The following is a 25,639-nucleotide window of genomic DNA, read 5'->3' on the forward strand; positions in this document are numbered from 1 at the left end:
CAACAAGGCACAGGTCGGATACACGGGTAATCAAAAACAACAAACTCTCTCTCTCTGTCGGAACAAAACGCTTAGCAAGTCACAATGGAACAATACCTCGCGCCGACTGAGCTTCTGAGCACACCTTAAATCCTACACTAATTACTGCCAGGTGTGCTCAGAACTCAGGTGAACCAGATCGAGTCTGATGACTCCCCCTCTCTGTAGATCGGGGAAGTGTCAGACTCTGTCTAGACCCTGCCAACCCCCGATCCCTTACAGTATCCCCCTCCCCAGGGCCGGCTCCTGACGGCCTTCTACCTCTACCGGGTGGTCTTCCTCTGGGTCGGGGTCCTGGATGATCTGGGTGCTCAGCGTGGAAAGTGTCCTTGAGAGCGGGATCCAGTATGTCCTTAGCCGGAACCCAGGACCGTTCCTCAGGTCCATATCCCTCCCAGTCCACGAGATATTCGATGCCCCCTCGTCTCCGTCTTGACTCCAGTATCTCGTGGACTGTATAGGTGGTGTCCTGTTCATCCTCCAAAGGTGGTGTAGTAGGTTGTTGAGCGATTGGTGGATACATCGGGCTATAATGGACAGGTTTCAACAGGGAGACGTGGAACGTAGGGTTTATCCTGTAGTGTCGAGGGAGTAACAGACGGTAGGTGACAGGGTTAATACGTCTCTGAACTTTGAAAGGACCAATGTACCTGGGTTGGAGCTTCTTGCAGCTCCTGTCGGAACCGCAGGTCTCGGGTAGACAGCCACACTCGTTGCCCGGGTTGATAAGTGGGAGTAGGTCTCCGGCGTCGGTCGGCATAGGTCTTTTGCTGTTGTGAGGCTTGACTGAGATGTTGATGGGCCGTCTCCCAGACCTGCGCACTCCGACGGAACCACTCGTCCACCGCCGGTACCATCCCTGATGCGGTATCCCACGGGAACAGGGGGGGTTGATACCCTAGAACACACTGGAAGGGCGTTAAGCGTATGGAGGTGTGAATGAGTGAGTTCTGAGCATACTCTACCCAAGGAAGGAATCGACTCCACTCTTGCGGCTGCCGCGAACATTGTTGCCGTAGATATTTCCCAATTTCCTGGTTGAGCCGTTCTGTCTGCCCATTGGCCTGGGGATGATATCCGGAGGTTAGGCTAACCGAGATGCCCAAGCGTTCGCAGAAGGCCTTCCATACCCGGGATACAAACTGGGGTCCCCGGTCGGAAACAATATCCTCCGGGACACCAAACTGCCGGAACACCTGGGTAAACATAGTCTCAGCCATCTGAGTGGCGTTAGGCAAACGGGTCATGGGTACTAACCGGCACATCTTGGAGAAACGATCGATGACCACGAGAATTACAGTATGGCCCTCTGATTCTGGTAGGTCGGTAACAAAGTCCATAGCAATGTGCGACCATGGTCGTTGAGGAGTTGGCAATGGCATCAGCTTACCCTCCGGTAGTGCACGAGGTACCTTGGACTGAGCACATACTGGACAGGATAAGACATAGTCTCTGACGTCATCTGTGAGGGAATCCCACCAGTATTTTCGGCTGATGAGTCGTGTAGTTCGAGTGATTCCGGGATGACCAGATCCCAGCGACGTGTGGCACCATTCCATCAGTTGAGGTCGAAGAGGAGCTGGCACAAACACCTTAGACCCCGGGGTTTCTGGAGGGGCTGGTTCCGCTTGTAAGCTCTCCTGAATCGTGTCATCAATAGCCCACCTCACCGGACCAGCACGGTAACTCATAGGGAGAATAGGTTCTGGCTCCACGGGTCTTTCCGTGCGCTCGAACCGTCGGGAAAGCGCGTCCGCCTTACTATTCTTGGACCCGGGGATATAAGAGACAGTGAATCGGAAACGGTTGAAGAATAAAGACCACCTTGCCTGTCGGGAGTTCAGTCGTTTGGCACTGTGAAGATACTCCAGGTTGCGGTGGTCCGTGAGCACTTGGAACGGATGCTCTGCTCCCTCCAACCAATGTCTCCACTCCTCCAGTGCTAACTTCACCGCCAGTAATTCCCGATTACCCACGTCATAGTTCTGCTCGGCAGAATTCAGTTTCCTTGAAAAGAAAGCACAGGGTCGTGATTTAGGCGGCTCACCTTGGCGTTGGGATAACACGGCTCCAACTCCAACCTCCGAAGCGTCCACTTCCACGATAAACGGTAAGGTAGGGTCCGGCTGACATAGAATAGGAGCGGTGGTAAAGCGTTGTTTCAACGTCTCAAACGTCCGCACTGCCCCCTCCGTCCAGTTCAGACCGCGACCCTTGTAGCTGGTCATCGCCGACAGGGGCGCTGCGGTTGTGCTGAAATTATGCACAAACCGTCTATAGTAATTGGCAAACCCTAAGAACCTCTGGAGCTCCTTCACCGTCTTGGGTTGAGGCCAGTCTTGTACCGCTTGCACCTTGGATTCATCCAGTTTAACCCCGTCGGGAGTGAGTATGGCCCCAAGGAAGGAAATCGTAGTGACATGGAATTCACTCTTTTCTGCCTTCACGAACAGAGAATGTTGTAGGAGCCGATCCAGAACCTGTCGTACATGGGACACATGTTCACTCAGAGAGTTAGAATATATTAGGATGTCATCAATGTACACTATGACAAATCGATCAATCATGTCCCTGAAAATGTCATTCATGAACGCCTGGAATACCGAGGGCGCGTTGGTAAGTCCATAGGGCATGACACAATATTCGTAGTGTCCTCGATGTGTGATGAAGGCGGTCTTCCATTCATCCCCCTCTCTAATACGCACCAGATTGTACGCACTCCTGAGATCCAGTTTACTGTACATGGAGGCCTGTCCCACCTGTTCAAGGGCTGCTGGAATCAAAAGAAGAGGGTAACAATTTTTGATGGTAATATCGTTCAACCCTCGATAGTCTATACAAGGACGCAGTCCGCCATCCTTTTTCTTCACAAAGAAAAAACTGGATGCGGCGGGAGACGTCGATGGGCGAATGGCCCCTTGCTGTAGCGCCTCATCAATATACTGGCTCATCGCTTCTCGTTCCGGCTGTGACAACGGGTAGATTCTTCCACGAGGAGGTGTAGCTCCGGATAGCAGATCAATCCCGCAGTCCCAGGCCCGATGAGGTGGTAACACGGTAGCCCTCTCCTTGGAGAACACCTGCGCGTAATCCTGGTATTCTGTAGGGACTACAGTAGACACCGCACCCTGCGCATCCTCCACAGTAGACATTTTGCACGGTAAATTGAGGCACTCTGCCCTACATACCTCACTCCAAGCTGTGATATCGCCAGATTTCCAGGAGATGACCGGATCATGGAGGACGAGCCAGGGGTGGCCGAGAACTAGTGGCTCCCGTGGAGCGGAGATGACGAAAAAAAAGATGTTCTCCTGGTGTATGGAGCCCACTTGTAACTTGATTACCTCTGTACGGTGCGTAATGAACCCAGTGCCCATGGGCTCACCGTCTAGCGCGTTGACTCGCAGGGGAGGTTGAATTGGGATAAGTTGAACTCCCAACTCCTCAGCAAGACCCATATCCAGAAAGCTGGCCGCCGCTCCGGAATCAATAAGTCCTTCCAACCTGCGCACTTTCTCTCCGACAGATAAGGTAACTGGCACATACATTTGTTTCGATGTAATGTTCAAAACTTGATTCTCACTCACCGGTTTGGCAGTTCCGAGGCGATATCCTGGTGTATGGTTAGGTCGTACCGGACATTGACGAACGAAATGACCCGACTGACCACAATACAGGCATAGTCCGTCTTGCCGACGTTGTTGTCTCACCGAACCTTGTAGAGGTGACCGTCCCAGTTGCATAGGTTCCTCCTCAGATTCTCTCCTCCGCTCTGTCGATTGCATAGGACCAGTAATCGAGGACTCCCGGACTGTGGATGCCTTGTGTTGCACTATAAGATTATCAATAGAGATGGCTATTTTGATAAACTCATGTAGCGCAGTGATATCTCCTCGACAAGCCAACTCAGTCTGTACGTCTTTGCGCAGCCCTCTTCGGAAAACTGTGAGCAAAGCAGTCTCGCTCCATCCGCTACCGGCTGCTATAGTACGGAACTCTAAAGCGTAGTCGGCTACTGTGCGACGGCCCTGCTGAAGTTCGCATAGCTGGTCTCCCACACTACGCCCAGATACTGGGTGGTCGAACACCTCTTGAAACAGTCTCTTGAACTGAACTTCCGCATTCAACTCGGGAACCTCAGCTGCCCAAAGCGCAGTAGCCCAATCCAGTGCTCTTCCCGTTAGCAGAGAAATCATGAAATCCACCCTGCTACGGTCATCGGAAAACATAGTACGATTATACGACATATACAGGGACGTCTGGAGTAGAAACCCCTGACATTTGCCAGGTTCCCCGTCGTACCTTGTAGGTAGAGAAATCGGAGGTGCATGACGAGGACTGACCGTGCTCGGGGTGGTGCCTTCAGCCGCACCAGCGTTGAGTAACTGTAGGAGTTCATCCATTCGTTTCTCCTGTATCTCCCATCGCCTCTGTAATTCCGCTGGATCCATGGTAATGGCGAGGTATTCTGTAATGAATACTCGGACAGAGTGGTAAGATCCAATCGCAGAATAGCGATGCTTTATTAGAGTACAGACAAGGGAATAGCTTAATCGTGGTCGGGCGGGCTGTGGTCAAAACTGGGCCAGGCATAGACAGGCAGAGGTACCAATGGAGCGGGCTTAGTCGTAGTCGAGGTCACAGACACAGGATCAGAGGACGGTAATCACTGGGGTAGACAAGCAGAGGATTAAGCAATTCGGGGAGTCAAACAACAAGGCACAGGTCGGATACACGGGTAATCAAAAACAACAAACTCTCTCTCTCTCTCTCTCTCTCGGAACAAAACGCTTAGCAAGTCACAATGGAACAATACCTAGCGCCGACTGAGCTTCTGAGCACACCTTAAATCCTACACTAATTACTGCCAGGTGTGCTCAGAACTCAGGTGAACCAGATCGAGTCTGATGACTCCCCCTCTCTGTAGATCGGGGAAGTGTCAGACTCTGTCTAGACCCTGCCAACCCCCGATCCCTTACAATATGGATGAAAATACTCTCAAATTAAAGCACTTTAACCTCATAGTCATTGTTTGATTTCAAATCCAAACTTTTGGAGTATAGAGCCAAAAAAAGAAAGAATGCTTCACTGTCCCAATAATTACAGAGGGCACTGTACAACAGTCCCACTGTAATAGTATTGTACTGTACTAAATTAACTCTACTGTACTGTACTGAACTATACTCCACTGTACTGTGATGTGATGTGCTTCTTGATATGCCACACCTGTCAGATGGATGGATTATCTTGGCAAAGAAGAAATGCTCACTAACAGGGATGTAAACAAATTTGTGCAAAACATTTGAGAGAAATAAGTTTTTTGTGCATATGGAAAATTTCTGGGATCTTTTATTTCAGCTCATGAAACATGGGACCTAAACTTTACATGTTGCGTTCATATTTTTGTTCAGTGTACATACACAAAACGTAAAACTGTGAAGGACCTCGGCGTTACTCTTGACCCTGATCTCTCTTTTGACGAACATATCAAGACTGTTTCAAGGACAGCTTTTTTCCATCTACGTAACATTGCAAAAATCAGAAATTTTCTGTCCAAAAATGATGCAGAAAAATTAATCCATGCATTTGTTACTTCTAGGTTAGACTACTGCAATGCTCTATTTTCCGGCTACCCGGATAAAGCACTAAATAAACTTCAGTTAGTGCTAAATACGGCTGCTAGAATCCTGACTAGAACCAAGAAATTTGATCATATTACTCCAGTGCTAGCTTCCCTACACTGGCTTCTTGTTAAGGCAAGGGCTGATTTCAAGGTTTTACTGTTAACCTATAAAGCGTTACATGGGCTTGCTCCTACCTATCTTTCCGAGTTGGTCCTGCCGTACATACCAATACGTACGCTACGGTCACAAGACGCAGGCCTCCTAATTGTCCCTAGAATTTCTAAGCAAACAGCGGGAGGCAGGGCTTTCTCCTATAGATCTCCATTTTTATGGAACAGTCTGCCTACCCATGTGAGAGACGCAGACTCGGTCTCAACCTTTAAGTCTTTACTGAAGACTTATCTCTTCAGTAGGTCATATGATTGAGTGTAGTCTGGCCCAGGAGTGTGAAGGTGAACGGAAAGGCTGGAGCAACGAACAGCCCTTGCTGTCTCTGCCAGGCCGGTTCCCCTCTCCACTGGGGTTCTCTGCCTCTAACCCTGTTGCAGGGGCTGAGTCACTGGCTTGCTGGTGCTCTTTCATGCCGTCCCTGGGAGGGGTGCGTCACTTGAGTGGGTTGAGTTACTGACGTGATCTTCCTGTCTGGGTTGGCGCCCCCCCCTTGGTTTGTGCTGTGGTGGAGACCTCTGTGGGCTATACTCGGCCTTGTCTCAGGATTGTAAGTTGGTGGTTGGGGATATCCCTCTAGTGGTGCGGGGGCTGTGCTTTGGCGGAGTGGGTGGGGTTATATCCTTCCTGTTTGGCCCTGTCCGGGGGTTTCTTCGGATGGGGCCACAGTGTCTCCGGACCGCTCCTGTCTCAGCCTCCAGTATTTATGCTGCAGTAGTTTATGTGTCGGGGGGCTGGGGTTAGTTGGTTATACCTGGAGTACTTCTCCTGTCTTATCCAGTGTCCTGTGTGAATTTAAGTATGCTCTCTCTAATTCTCTCGTTCTCTCTTTCTCTCTGAGAACCTGAGCCCTAGGACCATACGTCAGGACTACCGGGCATGATGACACCTTGCTGTCCCCAGTCCGCCTGGCCTTGCTGCTATTCCAGTTTCAACTGTTCTGCCTGCGGCTACGAAACCCCTACCTGTCCCAGACCTGCTGTTTTCAACTCTTAATGATCGGCTATGAAAAGCCAACTGAGAGACCTGAGCCCTAGGACCATACGTCGGGACTACCGGCCGTGGTGACTCCTTGCTGTCCCCAGTCCGCCTGGCCTTGCTGCTATTCCAGTTTCAACTGTTCTGCCTGCGGTTATGGAACCCCTACCTGTCCCAGACCTGCTGTTTTCAACTCTTAATGATCGGCTATGAAAAGCCAACTGAGATTTATTCCTGATTATTATTTGACCATGCTTGTCACTTATGAACATTTTTGAACATCTTGGCATGGTTCTGTTATAATCTCCACCCGGCACAGCCAGAAGAGGACTGGCCACCCCTCATAGCCTGGTTCCTCTCTAGGTTTCTTCCTAGGTTTTCGCCTTTCTAGGGAGTTTTTCCTAGCCACCGTGCTTCTACACCTGCATTACTAGCTGTTTGGGGTTTTAGGCTGGGTTTCTGTACAGCACTTCGAGATATTAGCTGATGTAAGAAGGGCTATATAAAATAAAATTGATTGATTGATTGATTGGTTAGGAAGACCTGCACTTTCCATGACATAGACTGACCAGGTGAATCCAGGTGAAAGCAATGATCCCTTATTGATGTCACTTGTTAAATCAACTTCAATCAGTGTAGATGACGGGGAGGAGACAGGTTAAAGAAGGATTTTTAAGCCTTGAGACAGACATGGATTGTGTATGTATGCCATTCAGAGGGTGACTAGGCAAGACAAAAGCTTTAAGTGCCTTTGAACAGGGTATGATGGTAGGTGCCAGGCGCACCGGTTTGAGTGTGTCAAGAACTACAACACTGCTGGGTATTTCACGCTCAACAGTTTCCCGTGTGTATCAATAATGGTCCACCACCCATAGGACATCCAGCCAACTTGACACAACTCTGGGTACTATTGGAGTCAACATGGGCCAGAATCCCTGTGGAACGCTTTTGACACCTTGTAGAGTCCATGCTGTTCTGAGGGCAAAAGGGGGTGCAACTCAATATTAGGAAGTTGTTCCTAATGTTTTGTACACTCAGTGTACATCATTGGTTCTACCTCAATTATTACTGTAAAATACAATATATGATAGTTACATTGAATAAAAGCCTAACTCATTAATAAAAAATAAAAAAAAATTAAACAACCTGTTCCGCATACACTACCTCATTCACAACAAGGTCTTATCGATACAATGAATAAGTGCATTAAAACTCATTATATAAAACCTATCCAAACTTCCTCTCCCATAATGACAGAACTATTATCATGGCGAGGGGGAGGTAATTTAGCCCAAGACAAACTATAGCTAGCTCTAACTAATGCTCCACCCTGAATTGTATGAATATAGCTGTGAACATTCTCCCTCAGGAGAAACCGGCTGAGTTCCGTATCTCCCCCTACCTGTACCTAACTGTATATGTCTCCAACACACTCTCACTCACTTTCTCTACCAAGCTTATCCTATTTCTTTATTATTTGTCTCTTTGCTTCTTTTTTTCTGTCTCGTCTTTTTTTCTGCTTCTTTCTTTCTCTTTCTCTTGCTTTCTGTCTTTCTACAGTAGGCCTCCATCTCTCTCTCTGCCTTTCCAGCATGTCAACTGTTGAGGATTATACTGTGTAGCACATGTGGATGTGTGAAACTCACTCGTCAGCCTGAAGTCCCACTTGCACCATTGAATAGCTAGGTTTTCACGTGGCGTGACTGGTAATCAGGAGGAATCAGGAGGAAGCGTTACTGGCTACGCAAGCACTGTGATGTCTGTTACATAAGCAGCAGCCATAGTTGTGCTTTTGTGTGTAAAAGGAAACTGTTTAATCTTTAAGATATAAAGCAGGGGTCGTTCCACCTCAAAAAACACAAGAAAGACGATTTTGACACCCACCATCTCAAATTGTTTTGAAATCGTTTCTGAAGTTAGTACAATTATTTTGTTGAAATATAATTTGATCTCTGAGAAATTAAGCTAATTGATTGCACCCAAATTGGCCATTTTAATTTATAATATTCAGATAATATTCATTAAATATAGTACCCAACATCCGATTTGGAACAAACTACCAATGAGTAAGACATGACGAATCCCCAAAAAATTATCAAAAGCCACCCATGGACTAGTCACACCCCATGCCAATCCCACCCCAACAACCAGTATACAGTATCAGTTCTTTAAGTATTATGAAGCTGCAGCTTGGAGTTTTGCTTCTCCATACTATGTAAAGTATTCACTGTGAATCTGGTGATGTTTGATTCCCCTGTTCAGAGAAATTAGTAATTGAAGTCACTTACATTATTTACCAAAAAGTATTGTGAAAGTACCAGATTTTTACCTCTAGATGCCACTGTTCCCACAACACCTCCACACACTTTTATCCATTTTTCTGGTCTCTTGTGTTTATTCAATAGATCACAACATTTCCTTTAGAACTTTGGGTAGTAAATCAATAGATTTGTCTCATTATTAAAATAAATTGTGTGGTCATCCTCACAATTCAAGCCAGTCCTCCATGAAAGCAATTCAATTTGTTTTAATAGCAACCGCTCTCTGTGCAATTCTCATATGAAGACTTTACCTACAAGCTCAAAACTTTGATGAAGAAATGGGCTAGTGACTAAAATGTTTTGACAACCCTAATAAAATCATTAATTGCATGGCAGTCTTAGGTTTCAATTCAACGTCTATTCCACATTGGTTCAACGTAAACCAGTGTGTGACCTGCAGGGTGTTGGTCTGTGATCCACACCAAACTGTCAATACGTAAATCATTCATCCAAATTGTGTAGATATTGCAAGAAAATATTGTAATTTCACATAGCCATACCACAACGTAGCTACTCTACCTGCTTCATTCATGGCAAGAAAAATAATTGGAACTAGCTACCCAGCAAATAACAAACATTCCCACAACTTTAGAGAATGTTCCCTTAAGAGTGACATTAGGTAATTAACTAACATTTTCATAGGAATGTTCACATGACGTGCAAGGAATGTTTCCAAGAGACCATTCCCTTAATGTCAAATAGAACTTACCCAGAACGTGGTTGCCATGTTCTCAGAATTTAAGATATTAATTGAATATGCCATTTAGCAGACGCGTTTATCCAAAGCGACTTACAGTCATGTGTGCATACAATTTTACGTATGGGTGGTCCCGGGGATCGAACCCACTACCCTGGCGTTACAAGTGCCATGCTCTACCAATTGAGCTACAGACGACCACATAGATATGAATGTTCTAGACATGTTTCATTGGAGTTTTCTGTGTATTAGGAGAATATACCATCAACGTCCCCCCAAACATACACAGAACATGGTTGCTATGTTCTCAGAACATAAGTAATTAATGCTGTATCAAAATCAAATTTTATTTGACACATGTGCCGGATACAACAGGTGTAGACCTTACAGTGAAATGCTTACTTACAAGCCCTTAACCAACAATGCAGTTTTAAGAAAAAAAGTGTTAAGTACAAAATAGATAAGTGAAAAAATAAAAATGACAAAAAATTAAAGAGCAGCAGTAAAATAAAATAACAGTAGGGTGGCTATATACAGGGGGTACCAGTACAGAGTCAATGTGCGGGGGTAGGAGTCTTATGGCTTGGAGGTAGAACCTGTTAAGAAGCCTCTTGGACCTAGACTTGGCGCTCTGGTACGGATTGCCGTGCAGTAGCAGAGAGAACAGTCTATGACTAGGGTGGCTGGAGTCTTTGACAATTTTTAGGGCCTTTTCTCTGACACCACCTGGTATAGAGGTCCTGGATGGCAGGAAGCTTGGCCCCAGTGATGTACTGGGCTGTAAGCACTACCCTTTGTATTGCCTTGCAGTCGGAGGCCGAACAGTTGCCATACCAGGCGGTGATGCAACCAGTCAGGATGCTCTCGATGGTGCAGCTGTAGAACTTTTTGAGGATCTGAGGACCCATGCCAAATATTTTCAGTCTCCTGAGGGGGAATAGGCTTTGTCGTGCCCTCTTCACGACTGTCTTGGTGTGTTTGGACTATGATAGATTGTTGGTGATGTGGACACCAATGAACTTGAAGCTCTCAACCTGTTCCACTACAGCTCAGTCGATGAGAATGGGGGTGTGCTCAGTCCTCTTTTTTTCCCTGTAGTCCACAATCATCTTCTTTGTCTTGATCACGTTGAGGGAGAGGTTGTTATCCTGGCACCACACAGCCAGGTCTCTGACCTCCTCCCTATAGGCTGTCTCATCGTTGTCGGTGATCAGGATCCAGTTGCAGAGGGAGGTGTTTAGTCCCAGGGTCAGCTTAGTGATGAGCTTTGAGGGCACTATGGTGTTGAACGCTGAGCTGTAGTCAATGAACAGCATTCTCATGTAGATGTTCCTCTTGTCCAGGTGGGAAAGGGCAGTGTGGAGTGCAATAGAGATTGCATCATCTGTGGATCTGTTGGGGCGGTATGCAAATTGGAGTGGGTCTAGGATAATGGTGTTGATGTGAGCCATGACCAGCCTTTCAAAGCACTTCATGGCTACAGACGTGAGTGCTACGGGTCGGTAGTCATTTAGGCAGGTTATCTTGGTGTTCTTGGGCACAGGGACTATGGTGGTCTGCTTGAAACATATTGGTATTACAGATTCAGTCAGGGACATGTTGAAAATGTCAGTGAAGACACTTGCCAGTTGGTCAGCGCATGCTCGGAGTACATGTCCTGGTAATCCGTCTGGCCCTGCGGCCTTGTGAATGTTGACCTGTAGACATGTTTCATGGGAACGTTGCAAGAACATTCATGTGTCCAGTTTTCTGAGTGTTAGGAGAATACTCTACCAATGTCCCACCTCACATCCTCAGAACATAGTTGCCATGTTCTCAGAACATAAGATATTAACTAGACACTTTTCATGGGAACGTTGCAAGAACATTCATGTGTCAATTTTTCTGTGGGTTAGTAGAATATTCCATCAACGTCACACTAAACATACACAGAACATGGTTGCCATGTTCTCAGAATATAAGATAATAATGTTCTAGACATGTTTCATGGGAGTGTTGCAGGAACATTTCAGTGTATCAGGATGTCGCCTGATGGTCCCAAATAAACATTACGGGAACATTACGGGGAACATTTAAAAAATGTACTCTCTCCCTAGAATTGTTAGTTGGGAAGCTAGCCAAGTTGCTAGTTAGTTAGCTAGCTAGTTAGCTTATATTAACCATGAATACAAAATACACATGAACGTTTTAAAACATTAGCTTACACCTTGAGGCTTGATAGGGGGTAAAAATGTGTTTCCCTGAAGGGAAAGCAATTTTGTTATTTGTTAGCTAGGCTACAAGTTAGCTTTTACCCCCCTATCAAGCCTAGCTAGCTAGCCCTACTGGCTTCTGGCCAAATTAGCTAACGTTCTTGATTTTAGTTACATTAGATTTACATTTTAGCAGACGCTCTTATCCAGAGCGACGTACAGTTACTAAGATAAATAAAACATCTCAAATTAGCTACTCACTTTAGCGTTGTATTCTTTGAGGTATTTTCTGAACAGCTTCTCACTTCTTTATGTCTCCAGTTGTCAGTTCGACCATACCGTCCAAATTCAAAAAGTACTGTTAGAACACAGCAGAAAGGACGGGATTCTTGTTATCCATAACTGATATGGACCCTTTTCACCCAGTGTCACCACAGTGAGGCTCAAGGTCATTTCACTCCCTCTGTTTTCCCCTCCATCTCCTGACTCTATCCCCCTCTCCTTGCCCTCCCGTCATCCCCACATCCCCTCCCCAGGCCCTGAGGGTGTGAATCCAGTTCATACAGTATGCAGTTGAAGTCTGAAGTTTACATACACTTAGGTTGGAGTCATTAAAACTTGTTTTTCAACCACTCCACACATTTCTTGTTAACAAACTATAGTTTTGGCAAGTCAGTTAGGACATCTACTTTGTGCATGACACAAGTAAGTTTTCCAACAATTGTTTACAGACAGATTCTTTCACTTATTTTTTTTAATTTTATTTCACCTTTATTTAACCAGGTAAGCCAGTTGAGAACAGGTTCTCATTTACAACTGTGACCTGGCCAAGATAAAGCAAAGTAGTGCAATAAAAACAACACAGAGTTACATATGGGGTAAAAAAAACATAAAGTCAGAAATACAACAGAAAATATATATACAGTGTGTGCAAATGTAGCAAGTTATGGAGGTAAGGCAATAAATAGGCTATAGTGCAGAATAATTACAATAGTATTAACACTGGAATGCTAGATGTGCAAGAGATGATGTGAAAATAGAGATACTGGGGTGCAAAAGAGCAAAATAAATAACAATATAGGGATGAGGTAGTTGGGTGGGCTAATTTCAGATGGGCTGTGTACAGGTGCAGTGATCGATAAGGTGCTATGACAACTGATGCTTAAAGTTATTGAGGGAGATAAGAGTCTCCAGCTTCAGAGATTTTTGCAATTCGTTCCAGTCATTGGCAGCAGAGAACTGGAAGGAATGGCGGCCAAAGGAGGTGTTGGCTTTGGGAATGACCAGTGAGATATACCTGCTGGAGCGCAGACTACGGGTGGGTGCTGCTATGGTGACCAATGAGCTAAGATAAGGCGGGGATTTGCCTAGCAGTGATTTATAGATGGCCTGGAGCCAGTGGGTTTGACGACGAACATGTAGTGAGGACCAGCCAACAAGAGCGTACAGGTCACAGTGGTGGGTAGTGTATGGGGCTTTGGAGACAAAACGGATGGCACTGTGATAGACTACATCCAATTTGCTGAGTAGAGTGTTGGAGGCTATTTTGTAAATGACATCGCCGAAGTCAAGGATCGGTAGGATAGTCAGTTTTACGAGGGCATGTTTGGCAGCATGAGTGAAGGAGGCTTTGTTGCGAAATAGGAAGCCGATTCTAGATTTAACTTTGGATTGGAGATTCTTTATGTGAGTCTGGAAGTTGAGTTTACAGTCTAACCAGACACCTAGATATTTGTAGTTGTCCACATACTCTAGGTCAGACCCGTCGAGAGTGGTGATTCTAGTCGGGTGGGCGGGTGCTAGCAGCGTTCGATTGAAAAGCATGCATTTAGTTTTACTAGTGTTTAAGAGCAGTTGGAGGCTACTGAAGGATTGTTGTATGGCATTGAAGCTCGTTTGGAGGTTTGTTAACACAGTGTCCAATGAAGGGCCAGATGTATACAAAATGGTGTCGTCTGCGTAGAGGTGGATCTGAGAGTCACCAGCAGCAAGAGCGACATCATTGATATACACGGAGAAAAGTGTCGGCCCAAGAATTGAACCCTGTATCACAATTCCAGTGGGTCAGAAGTTTACATACACTAAGTTGACTGTGCCTTTAAACAGCTTAGAAAATTCCAGAAAATGATGTCATGGCTTTAGAAGCTTCTGATAGGCTAATTGACATCATTTGAGTCAATTGGAGGTGTACCTGTGGATGCATTTCAAGGCCTACCTTCAAACGTAGTGCCTCTTTGCTTGACATCATGGGAAAATCAAAAGAAATCAGTCAAAACTTCAGAGAACAAAATTGTAGACCTCCACAAGTCTGGTTCATCCTTGGGGGCAATTTCCAAATGCCTGAAGGTACCACGTTCATCTTTACAAACAATATTACGCAAGTATAAACACCATGGGACCAATCAGCAGTCATACCGCTCAGGAAGGAGATGCGTTCTGTCTCCTAGAGATTAACGTACTTTGGTGCAAAAAGTGCAAATCAATCCCAAAACAACAGCAAAGGACCTTGTGAAGATGCTGGAGGAGACAGGTACAAATGTATCTGTATCTACCGTAAAATGAGTCCTATATCGACATAACCTGAATGGCCGCTCATCAAGGAAGAAGCCACTGCTCCAAAACCGCCATAGAAAAGCCAGACTACGGTTTGCAACTGCACATGGGGACAAAGATCATACTGTTTGGAGAAATGTCCTCTGGTCTGATGAAACAAAATTAGAACTCTTTGGCCATAATGACCATCGTTATGTTTGGAGGAAAAAGGGGGAAGCTTGCAAGCCGAAGAACACCATCCCAACCATGAAGCACGGGGGTAGCAGCATCATGCTGTGGGCGTGCTATGCTGCAGGAGGGACTGGTGCACTTCACAAAATAGATGTCATCATGAGGAAGGAAAATTATTACATTACATTTACATTTACGTCATTTAGCAGACGCTCTTATCCAGAGCGACTTACAGTTAGTGAATACATATATATATATATATTTTTTTCATACTGGTCCCCCGTGGGAAACGAACCCACAACCCTGGCGTTGCAAACGCAATGCTCTATCAACTGAGCTACATCCCTGCCGGCCATTCCCTCCCCTACCCTGGACAACGCTAGGCCAATTGTGCGCTGCCCATGAGTCTCCCGGTCGCGGCCGGCTGCGACAGAGCCTGGATTCGAACCAGGATCTCTAGTGACACAGCTAGCACTGCGATGCAGTGCCGTAGACCACTGCGCCACTCAGGAGACAATTATGTGTATATATTGTAGCAACATCTCAAGACATCAGTCAGGAAGTTAAAGCTTGGTCACAAATGGGTCTTCCAAATGGACAATGACCCCAAGCATACTTCCAAAGTTGTGGCAAAATAGCTTAAGGACAACAAAGTCAAGGTATTGGAGTGGCCATCACAAAGCCCTGACCTCAATCCTATAGAAAATGTGTGATCAGAACTGAAAAAGCATGTGCGAGCAAGGAGGCCTACAAACCTGACTCAGTTACACCAGCTCTGTCAGGAGGAATGGGCCAAAATTCACCCAACTTATTGTGGGAAGCTTGTGGAAGGCTATCCGAAACATTTGACTCAAGTTAAACCATTTAAAGGCAATGCTACCAAATACTAATTGCGTGTATGTAAACTTCTGACCCACTGGGAATGTGATGAAAGAAATAAAAGCTGAAATAAATAATTCTCTACTATTATTCTGACATTTCACATTCTTAAAATAAAGTGGTCATCCTAACTGACCTAAGACAGGGACTTTTTACTAGGATTAAATGTCAGGAATTGTGAAAAGCTGAATTTATGTAAACTTCCGACTTCAACTGTACGCACACATGCATGCATGCACTCACACACACACAACCATGTTTTCATTACTTGTCAGGACATTTTGAGGAGTAAACATTTATTCCCATTCAAAATCCTATTTTACCGAACCCCTAACCCTAAACCTAACCCTAAACCTAACCTAACCTAACCTAACCTAACCTAACCTAACCTAACCTAACCTAACCTAACCTAACCTAATCTAACCTAACCCTTACCCTAACCTTAATGCTAACCCTAACCTTAACCCCTAACCTTAACCCTAACCTTAACCCCAACCTTAACCCCAAACCTTAAACCTAACCCTTCAACCTAAAATAGCATTTTTACTTTTCAGGACATGCTAAATGTTTTCTGAATTTTCTTGTTTTCCTATCTTGTCAGGACATTCTTGTCCCTTGTAAGGATATTCTGATCCACACACACACACACACACAGGCACACACTTCACACACACGCACACATTCTCCGTCCATTCTCACCTCTCTCGTGTCCTGAGTCGCTAACAGACCTTCCTCATTCAAACGCCAGCCAATGCCTGACCCCCAATTACTCCACAGGGGCAAAATCCAGTGACTCTCCATAGGGAGGATGTAGATGCAGCGTCAAGGGCGGCGTCCCAAATGACACCCTATTCCCTACATAGTGCACTACTTTTGGCCAGAGTCCTATGGGCCCTGGTTAAAAGGAGTGCACTGGAGAAGCTTCACCTGAGATGGCTGCTGTCCATTGTCCTGTCGTGCTGAATGCCAGATCTCAGAATCTTCCTTTCACCGCTGTCCATGGTGCTGAAACATTTGCCTTCTTTGTGCCTACACATAAGACACAAGACTAAAACATTAAAGCCCAGTATAAAACAGTATGTGGTGAACATTTCATTTACTGTGAACTTGCTGGTCTAGTGGTAATGTTGCAGCCTCCTGCCTACATGGCGATGCTATGTTGTCAGCATAGGTTTGAATCCGGCCTACTGCAGTTTGACCCAACCTCTCTCTATCGTTCCCACAGTCATCCCTCTATCTCTGTTCAATAAAACCAGGAACTACTTAAAAATATATATTTAAAAAATAATCGGGAGGAACGAGTTAAACAGAAGAGAGAGGAATCCATCTCAGGGGTGTCATGACTTGCCCTCATGGGCTGAGGATCAAAGATGCCAGCTAGGCAAAGGTTTGAACACCCCCTTTCCCGGGGGCCAGTTTTATGACCTGTCGGAAATTCCTTGCAGAAACTTCCTTTTCCGTGCCAGGCAGTATTGGGAGATGGAATTTCCCTATGAGACAAAGGAAGTCTTCCCGCCAAGACTCCAACATCCAAAAGTGGATAGTGAAATAATATTCCTACTTAAAGGAATGTGGGAAATGGTTTGTGGGGACTTAAAGAACAATAATGTCAAATTCGTTGCTATGTTGTGATGTCATTAAAGACGGTGGAACAACATAACTGTATCTCTGGGGGAGTACACTTCCCAGTTATGAGGTTAGCATCTAATTGTTGTATAAAACAAATGATTAAGTATAATAATACTTTTGTGAAGATAACAATGTGATTTTGGCATTCTAGATGAGATTATTGTTTTCCATATTGATTTGTTCTCAGTCAGTGGCCACGCCCAGATGAGCACAAACATGATGGAACGCCCCTTTTACCCCGAGTGCATAAAAAGCCTCAAACCAGGAAGCTCACGGCTTAAAATGGTTGACACTGTCTACAAGAAGAAAGACCAAGCATACTACGGTATAAGCCAGATGTTGTAAATGGTTGAATTTCTACAAGACCAAGAAATGTGAAGCTGAAGCTACACGTTACAAAATGCTTAGACCAGAAAGACCAGAAAACGTGAGACGTTAGTCCACATGTTTTAATGGAGAAACTCTGAAACTCTCAACCTCTACATGAGGTGACCTTATCATTTCAGTCTGCAGCTGGCATGTATAGTCGTCTAGAGAACATTCACTAAAGACACGAGTTGGAAAGGACAATCGCTGGTACATCTGAAGTATACATTCTAACCACAACTACGACCAGAAACTCTACCAAGGACATTGGGATCACTGGTGGGCAAACCAGAGTCCCACATCATCAACTCAACTATCAAGGACAGCTAGACGCAAATGCATGTTGCATTTCTAATCCGAATGAGCGTAGTTTCCAAAGTAACCACGATAGTTTGAATCTCTGTTTCTCCCTTCCACTCTGACTCTCCTTCTACTCAAGCGTTCATGCTATTGTTAGTCCAGTCCACTAGGGACCTGTTTTCATTGTATTACGCTAGTAATCAATAACCTATGTGTGTGTGTGTGTGTGTTTGTATTGTATTGTTATTATTTAGTTAGTCAGTAAATAAATAATTAATTGGTGAGAAGGCAACAACTGTTGGCGCAATTATTAGAAAATGGAAGAAGTTCAAGATGACGGTCAATCACCCTCGGTCTGGGGCTCCATGCAAGATCTCACCTCGTGGGGCATCAATGATCATGAGGAAGGTGAGGGATCAGCCCAGAACTACACGGCAGGACCTGGTCAATGACCTGAAGAGAGCTGGGACCACAGTCTCAAAGAAAACCATTAGTAACACATTACGCCGTCATTGATAAAAATCCTGCAGCGCACGCAAGGTCCCCCTGCTCAAGCCGTGTTTGGAGGAAGAAGAAGGATGAGTACAACCCCAAGAACACCATCCCAACCGTGAAGCATGGAGATGGAAACATCATTCTTTGGGGATGCTTTTCTGCAAAGGGGACAGGACGACTGCACCGTATTGAGGGGAGGATGGATGGGGCCATGTATCGCGAGATCTTGGCCAACAACCTCCTTCCCTCAGTAAGAGCATTGAAGATGGGTCGTGGCTGGGTCTTCCAGCATGACAATGACCCGAAACACACAGCCAGGGCAACTAAGGAGTGGCTCCGTAAGAAGCATCTCAAGGTCCTGGAGTTGCCTCGCCAGTCTCCAGACGTGAACCCAAAAGAAAATCTTTGGAGGGAGCTGAAAGTCCGTATTGCCCAGTGACAGCCCCGAAACCTGAAGGATCTGGAGAAGGTCTGTATGGAGGAGTGGGCCAGAATCCCTGCTGCAGTGTGTGCAAACCTGGTCAAGACCTACAGGAAACGTATGATCTCTGTAATTGCAAACAAAGGTTTCTGTACCAAATATTAAGTTCTGCTTTTCTGATGTATCAAATACTTATGTCATGCAATAAAATGCAAATTAATTGCTTAAAAACCATACAATGTGATTTTCTGGATTTTTGTTTTAGATTCCATCTCTCACAGTTGAAGTGTACCTATGATAAAAATTACAGACCTCTACATGCTTTGTAAGTAGGAAAACCTGCAAAATCGGCAGTGTATCAAATACTTGTTCTCCCCACTGTATATCTTCTAAGAGTTTAATTCGGGAGATGGTACTCGTTAAACAACTTCTTCCTTGGTGCTCCAAATTCCTAATGAGTTAATTGACATGATTAATTTAATCGATTGACAATTAAACATAGTTAGGTGATTAAATAAATAACAGTCATACATTAAAGTAAGTCACATCACGACAGGGGTAACATAGAAGTTTTATTTTCTAATTGTTTTGATAACTAGATAACTAAAAATATATCCATTACAAATGCTGTGGGATGAGACTGCAGATGCCATGCTGCACTCCTTACAATTACAGCTGAACCATCAATACTCCCAGCCTCCAGAAATCTATGGAAATTACCATAAACAAATTGGTCAACAAATCGGACACATCCCAGTTTTAGGTGGGTACTTATATGACCCTGTTATTCTCTGTAATGCATTTTAACCTTTGGCACAGTCAGCTGATTGGCTGATCAAGCAAAGTACAGGTACTGCAATGGGCATATGATCTCAAAGCACATGTACTGCAATGGGCATATGATCTGAAAGTACAGGTACCACAATGGGCATATGAGCGCAAAGTACAGGTACTGCAATGGGCATATGATCGCAAAGTAGAGGTACTGCAATGGGCATATCGCATAACAAGATGTCTTCACTATCTAACATTCATATGGGACTGAAGGTAGAAGTGGAACCCTTGAAACTTTACAACCATAAAGATGGAAAAAGCGGTACTTCCTGTAAAATATTAAATTCTTTATAATAGTTTGATGGCTTAATAGCCCCAATCGATAGCATTGTGCAGCAGCGGCTTGGGGTGTGTGGGGGGAGGGAGTGGAAGGGGTGAGGAGGGAGGGGGGGCTTGGGTGATGCTGTTGAAAAATGCATGAGTCTGTGAGCTGAGGCGTGGGCCAGAAAATTAAACCCCAACTCGCTACATTTGCTGAGTTGCAATGGTGGAGGAGCCGGAATTAGGAGGTTTGGGTGGAATAGAGGTGGGAGGGGTTAAGCGGTTTCCTTCCCTAGTGTGTGTTTGTACCTGGGCAAAGTAAAAAACACTTCCATTTGCAATGGGAAGGAAAGGTGAGAGAAGTAACTATGCAGAACAAAGTTAAACAGAGGAATTACATTTTTTTTCTTTCCCTCTATTGTGTAGTGAATGCCATGCTCAATTTACTTTCAGTCTCTCTTCATCATCTGCCTCATCCTCACCCTGATCTAGAACAGCAGGAGCAGAGGCAGCAAATAAAATTCCTCTACTTTTTCATTTGAGGAAAGAGTATAATGCAAAGCAATGGGGGCAAAGGGTTTTATTGCTGTTTGGGCACTGACTTTGGTACCTGGTTGATGAGATATAAACCCCAGCCAAAAGCCTAGCTATCCCCCCTCCCCACACACACACAAACGCACACACACACGCAAACGCACACACACACACCAACACACACACACCACACACATACACACGCTAGGACCGACCTTGAGCTCCAGTCGCTATTTTTAGAAACATACTTAATTCCCTCCCTGTAAAGACCAGAACGCCTCTACTACACTCTCCTGAGTCATGAAAGGTTTGAGAACCACTCCTGTACGAATTAAAGCAAGAAAATACATGTTTACACAACAAACCTGCTGAATATTCACCACACAGACCTGGCATCTACAGTATTTTTATTTAACCTTTATTCAACTAGGAAGTGCCATCATTGAGGACAGAGTGATGGTTTATCCTGGTTTAGTTACTGAATAGAGTACATTTTTTGGTTACATACTGCTGAAGTACTGAACAGTCAGAAGGAGTAATGACATTGTGTAACATCAATGGTGTTATCTTTCCTGTATGGTGTCATCTCATTCTGTGTCATGTAGTGTCATGTGATTGGGAGGAGTCCTGTAAAAGTGGTGTGGGTCTGAGGGAGTTGCTTTAGGCTGTTCTGTGTAGCTTTGAGGAAAAGCACTGTGTCATGCGCTTAATTGTTCTTAAACTGCAGTATTTCAGGCCCCAACCAACCCTCACTTTCCAGACTGGTACGACACTGAATAGCTTCACCATTGAGCAGAGCGCAACCGCACAAACAAACAGGCAGACCCAAAATAACGTCCGCATTGATCTTGAATGGAACACGAATCAGAGAGAGAGAGAACAGGTATAAAAAGTCCTGGGGGAGGGGGGGGTGGGGGGAGAGCGAGAGCAAAAGAGAGAGTTCAAGACAGACAGACAGACAGACAGACAGACAGACAGACAGACAGAGAGAGAGAGAGAGAGAGAGAGAGAGAGAGAGAGAGAGACAGACAGACAGACAGACAGACGTCATCATCTCTTTTTACTGTATCACTAAAGCTTTATCTACAGTCATTCAATTTTTCTCCAGCTCCTCTACCAATTTGGATAACTGTGCTAACAGTATGCTGTGTAAACAGTCTGTTTTCATGCAGGGAAAACATTCCCGTCAGTGGGAATAGAGCTCGTTGAACAACAGCACCTGGCTTAAAGGGATAAATATTTATAGTACTGCACTCCAGAGAGAGGATACAGGAGCTGAATACACACTATGTCATAACAGCAGGGTTACTGACTCAAAAGCAAACGGGATAATTTTCTAAAAGTGGATGACATATCAATACTCCCTATGTTTTACTAGGGTCTCACAGAGAAGCAAGGGAGCCATTTGCATCTTATTACAAGCTGTAAATCTGGAGGATGATTCCGTGCTGGCTGGACAGTAAGGCTAAGGGTTTCATATGGGTATTGATCGCTAAGTAGACATGGGTGGTTCAAACAGAGCAAACACACAACCGTACAGTGGGGTCCAAAATTATTGACACCCTTGATAAAGATAAGCAAAAATACTGAGCTACTGTATATTGTATGCAAAAAACAACAGAACATTATATTATTTTCTAATAATACCACTGCTCAGAGAACAAGATTTTGTTAACAAGTAATACATTTTCTTCTGATTGACACCCCTGTTTTCTATACCTTTCAATTTATTTTAATGTTTCATTTAACCTTTATATAACTAGGCAAGTCAGTTAAGAACAAATTCTTATTTACAATGACGACCTACAATACCCCATCTTGCGAGGATAACGGCACTGAGCCTTTTTCGAAAATGTTGTATGAGTTGGAGAACACATTGGGAGGGATCTTAGACCATTCCTGACCATTCTACACACACATATGCACACACACACACACACACACACACACACACACACACAATGCAAATGTATTCACTGTAAGTATAGACACCTTCTGACAGATTACTGAAGAAAATCTGTTTTTCTCCCACTCAAAGATCTGCACAAACCCAAAACAGAGGGAGACAAACACAACAGATTGAGACTTCAAATGACAGCTGAGGTATAAAAAGGAGATAAAGACCAAATCAAACACATTTTCTACAAAGAAACAAACCAAAAACAGAAAACAAACTAAAGTGGGAGACACCCTGAGGGGAAGAGAGAAATACCTGGCGCCGACGAGGATACGGCCTCGCGACTAGCTCTTAGGAAACTTTGCCGTAATTAGTTTTTTTATGTGTTATCTTTTACATTATTAGTTCAGAAAGTGTTTTGTATCATTACATACAGCCGGGAAAAACTATTGGATATCAGAGCGGCGGTAACTCATTACGACCAGGAATAAAAAATTCCCGAAGCAGATCCTTTATTTGCTCTCCCCAGGCCAATTGAACTGATTCCAGCGGCTGACCCAAAACATCGCCGGCGGAGGAGACGCACTCGGAGCAGGCCTGCTGGTTCGACTTAGGAGGCGTGCACACCACCCACCGCTTCCAAGTATACTACTCGCTAATGTTCAATCTCTGGTTAACAAGGTTGACGAGCTCCGGGCAAGGATTTCTTTCCAGAGAGACATCAAGGCCTGTAACATACTTTGTTTCACGGAAACATGGCTCTCTGGGGATATTCTGTCGAAATCGGTCCAGCCAGATGGGTTCTCAGTTCAACGCGCAGACAGGAATAAATATCTCTCCGGGAAGCAGAAGGGCGGAGGTGTGTGTTTCATGATTAATGACTCATGGTGTAATTGTAGTAACATACAGGAACTCAAGTCCTTTTGTTCACCCGACCTAGAATACCTCACAATCAAATGCCGACCGTATTATCTCCCAAGAGAATTTTCTCCGGTTATAGTCACGGCCGTGCATATACCCCCTCAAGCCGATACCACGACGGCCCTCAAAGAACTTCACTGGACTTTATGCTAACTGGAAACCACATATCCTGAGGCTACATTTATTGTAGCCGGGGATTTTAACAAAGCAAATTTGAGGACTAGGATGCCGAAGTTCTATCAACATATCGTTGACTGGGAATATGGCAGAATACAAACAGCGTAGCTACTCACTCCGCAAGGCAATTAAATTGGCAAAACATCAGTATAGAGACAAAGTGGAGTTGCAATTCAACGGCTCAGACATGAGACGTATGTGGCAGGGTCTACAGACAATCACGGACTACAAAAGGAAAACCAGCAACGTCACCGACACCGACATCTCGCTTCCAGACAAGCTAAACACCTTCTTCGCCCGCTTTGAGGATAACACAGTGCCACCGACGAGGCCCACTACCAAGGACTATGGCCTCTCCTTCTCTGTGGCCGACGTGAGTAAGACATTTAAGCATGTTAACCCCCGCAAGGCTGCCGGCCCAGACGGCATCCCTAGCCGCATCCTCAGAGCATGCGCAGACCAGCTGGCTGGTGTGTTTACGGACATATTTAATCTCTCCCTATCCCAGTCTGCTGTTCCCACATGCTTCAAGATGGCCACCATTGTTCCTGTACCCAAGAAAGCAAAGGTAACTGTACTAAATGACTATCGCCCCGTAGCACTCACCTCTGTCATCATGAAGTCCTTTGAGAGACTAGTCAAGGATCATATCACCTCTACCTTACCTGTCACCCTAGAACCACTTCAATTTGCTTAGCGCCCCAATAGATCCACAGATGATGCAATCGCCATCACATTGCACACTTTCCTATCCAATCTGGACAAGAGGAATACCTATGTAAGAATGCTGTTCATTGACTATAGATCAGCATTCAACACCATAGTACCCTCCAAGCTCATCATTAAGCTCGAGGCCCTGGGTCTTAACCCCGCCCTGTGCAACTGGGTCCTGGATTTCCTGATGGGCCGCCCCCAGGTGGTGAAGGTAGGACACAACATCTCCACTTCGCTGATCCTCAACACTGGGGCCCCACAAGGGTGCGTGCTCAGCCCCCTCCTGTACTCCCTGTTCACACATGACTGCGTGGCCAAGCACACGTCCAACTCAATCATCAAGTTTGCAGACAACACAACAGTAGTAGGCTTGATTACCAACATTGACGAGACCGCCTACAGGGAGGAGGTGAGCGCTCTGGGAGTGTGGTGCCAGGAAAATAACCTCTCACTCAACGTCAATAAAACAAAACAAAGGAGATGATCGTGGACTTCAGGAAACAGCAGAGGGTGCACCCCCCTATCCACATCGACGGGACCACAGTGGAGAAGGTGGAAAGCTTCAAGTTCCTTGGCGTACACATTACTGACAAACTGAAATGGTCCACCCTCGCAGACAGTGTGGTGAAGAAGGCGCAACAGAGCCTCTTCAACCTCAGGAGGCTGAAGAAATTTGGCTTGGCACCTAAAACCCTCACAAACCTTTACAGATGCACAATTGAGAGCATCCTGTCGGGCTGTATCACTGCCTGGTACGGCAACTGCACCACCTGCAACCGCAGGGCTCTCCAGAGGGTGTTGTGGTCTGCCGAGCGCATTACCGGGGGCAAACTTCCCGCCCTCCAAGACACCTACAGCACCCAATATCACAGGAAGGCCAAAAAGATCATCAAGGACATCAACCACCCGAGTCACTGCCTGTTCACCCCGCTATCTTCCAGAAGGCCCTCCATATCCAAGATGGCATAGCAGTGCAGTCTAGTTTTTGTCGTGTGTCTGTAAATAGCCTGTCAATACCCTGTTTTTTTGTATTTTTCGTACATATTTCCCTATCAGACTTTTCATCCTTCTACAAAATATACTTTCCTGCAACCCGCCTCACTCAATGTGGAACGGATTCTATTATTGACTTACCTTTTATCTAGAATCTCCAGTTGAAACTAGCTAGCCAGCTAACTAGCTACTTGCTATTAGCCACAGTTAGCGGTATTTCACCCAGACCATTGGATTTTTCTGCCGGAATAATTTAATCACTGGACATTAATCACCGGATCGCAACTAGCTAGCCGCAACCGAATGGATGTTGCTGTTTGGCTAATCACCACTGCCCCCGATGCAAGCACCAGTTAGCCTCGAGCTAGCCTAGAGCCAGGCCCATATCCCGGCTATCTACCTCTCGGTCTACCGGACGGGATTAGCCAGCTAACTAGCTACTTGCTATTAGCTACTGTTAGCGGTTTTTCACCAT

Source organism: Coregonus lavaretus (genome assembly GCF_964263955.1).
Source record: "Coregonus lavaretus genome assembly, chromosome: 24".
Lineage (NCBI taxonomy): Eukaryota > Metazoa > Chordata > Actinopteri > Salmoniformes > Salmonidae > Coregonus > Coregonus lavaretus.